Raw genomic sequence first — 2,754 nt, 5'->3', positions numbered from 1 at the left:
TACCTTTTGACAGCCCAGGAAACTTGTCTGAAGGAGTACCAGTCAGTATGCACTGTGTTGGTGTTCGTAGGTACCAGATAGGATGTTCCTTAGTCAGGCCCCGCCTGACTAGGATGTTCCTCCAGTTTATCTAAAGGCCTTTTTACACTTGAACCGGTTCCAGAAGTCGGCTTATTAATGTGCATCAAGTGATTCCACACTATCATGAAGATCATGTATATTTTGATAGTATTCTGATCCAGCAGCCATTGGTTATCTTATCTATTGAATGCGCATTCAAACCACATATGGAGGTGGTTTGGCTTAATGCACATTGAAGTCAATGCACATCAGGTGTGGAATGACTGGAACCGGTTCCAAACCAGTTCAATGCACATTAGAAGTGCTAGTGTAGAAAGGCCTTAAAACAGCACATATTGAAGAATCGACTTTGTACAACTCTCCAACAACAATCTATACATAGTTTAGAAAATGTAGAAAAAAGGAACAAATAAATCTTAAAACAATCTATCACATGACATAATCCCATATATTTCATTACGCTGAGCATTACGCTTACATTGTCTGGTCTGTCAGGAGGCATCTTTGGTAGCAAAAAAGGAACAATTTCTATTATCAGTGGATCTCCTATATAGCAAAATACCCCAAGCTGAACTAATAAATCCTGGACCCTAATAGAATACGTATACATGTTATATTTATTATTGACAAAAAGTGTGGGATAACTGGTAAAACTTAAAGCTGTAATTATTGGGAGGCTAACAGCAAGTGATAAATTCTCATTAGCTACAAACCAGCCAGCTAAAGAGAGAGAAGATTCAAAAGGTCACACGATAGTCACATGATGACTCACTCATTGCTATCCCCCACTAGAGCTGGTAGGATGACTTTAGGATAAACCTTAGGTCTGTTTTTCATTTGGAGAGAATAGACTACATACCGGTACTTACTAGGAACATACCAGTGAAATGCTCAAATATGCAATCAATTTGTATCAGAAAATGTAATAAAAATTTGGGGTGATTTTGGAGCCATTTTTAAAGAAAAAACCATCGACTATAGTACAGGGATATTTTCAGAATTTTGGCATTTCTTTAAATGGTCGTAACTTGAAAAATTGAAGTTGGAATCAGCTCAAACTTTCTACACAGCATAAGGACATCAATATGTATCAGAAAATGTAATAAAAATTTGGGGTGTTTTGGAGCCATTTTTTAAAAGAAAAAACCATGGGCCTTTGCCTTTTACAAAAATAGGCTAATTTTTAAAAGTGCTCATAACTCAAAAATTATTTGTTTGAAACAGCTCAACATAGCATAAGATTATATTTAATTTTACCTTCCAAAATGATGGAGTACTAGTGCATATTGTTGGCAGTTTTGACAAATTCAATAATCCCAGAATCATCTTCACATCTATTGCACTTCTCATCTTCATTCACGTATTTAAATATCTGAAATGAATTAAAAATTGATAAAACAAACTATAATCATTATTACAATATTATTCTCACTTGTATAGATCTAGCTTCCACAAAATGAGCCAATCAGTTCATCCTTTGTGTAAGTATACAGATTATCCTTTATCTTTAAAACTAGACTTAACTACACGTACATGTACATTGTGTATTTAGTTGAATACACTATTTTGTGTACAATGCATGTACTGTACTTATTTATTTTTTGTATTTAGTGAGAAAAGGGGGATTTATAAAAGCAAAGTGCCTTGAGAATGAATTCATTGCAGAATTGCCTCCAAGCTCACTCTCTCTTTCAGCAGTAAGCACTCTCTCTCTTGATTAAATATTTTATTTTTTCTCCCTCTAGCGTATATCGGTTTCTGTTAAGAATGATGATCCTATTGAATGCTTAAGACTCTTAGCTCATGCCAGTCTATCTAATGTTAATGAGGCTTACCCAGAGCACAATGTCATTATTATTATTATTTATATACATACTCACTATGCAACATGCAGTGAATCAACTGCATTTGCAATAGTGTGTGTATGTCCAGTGAAGCAGTTTCATTAACAGTGTAAATATAATAAGCTAATAATTAGCTCCCTTCTATTCATCGACTCTATATTATTTCTCTCTTCTATTTTCATGTCATTATCATTATTACCGGTTTCATGTTTTAATTGTTGTTCTTTTTTTGAATTTATTTTTCATTTACTTCATGTAATAATAATTTCTCTGCTCTCTCTATCACTCTCATTAGATTTGAATCAAAATCTTTATTTTCTTCTATAACTCTGAATTCATTAATTCTTCTTTCACTCTCTCCATCACTTACACGTATAATTCTCAGTACTAGTAATTTTTAAATAAAACTGCATATTACAAATGAATCAATCAGCAACATCAGCACTTTTAAAATTGCTAATAAAAGGTAGCAAGTAATGTTCCGGTTTCACTTGATTATAAAAATATACTTCACAGTCCACAGTGCTACCTTTTGACAGTCCAGGAAACTTGTCTGAAGGAGTACCAGTCAGTATGCACTGTGTTGGCAGTCGCTTGTAACGTATTGGATGAGTCTCTAGTTCGTCTAAAACAGCTAACATGTTTGAATCTACTTCATAAAGCTCTCCATTAACGATCTAAAGTGAATAAAATAATGCAGCATAAACTTCAAGTGACTAACATACCCCAGACCCTTAGCCACCATTACTGGTTAATTGTAAAAAGTAGAAGTACATTTATACTGTACATGTATACATTTATTGTACTACTGTACGTTTTCTGGTTTATC

The sequence above is a fragment of the Amphimedon queenslandica genome, unplaced genomic scaffold, assembly GCF_000090795.2.
Source record: "Amphimedon queenslandica unplaced genomic scaffold, v1.1 AMPQUscaffold_12073, whole genome shotgun sequence".
Classification (NCBI taxonomy): Eukaryota; Metazoa; Porifera; class Demospongiae; order Haplosclerida; family Niphatidae; genus Amphimedon; species Amphimedon queenslandica.
Note: the sequence above shows the minus strand (reverse complement) of the source record.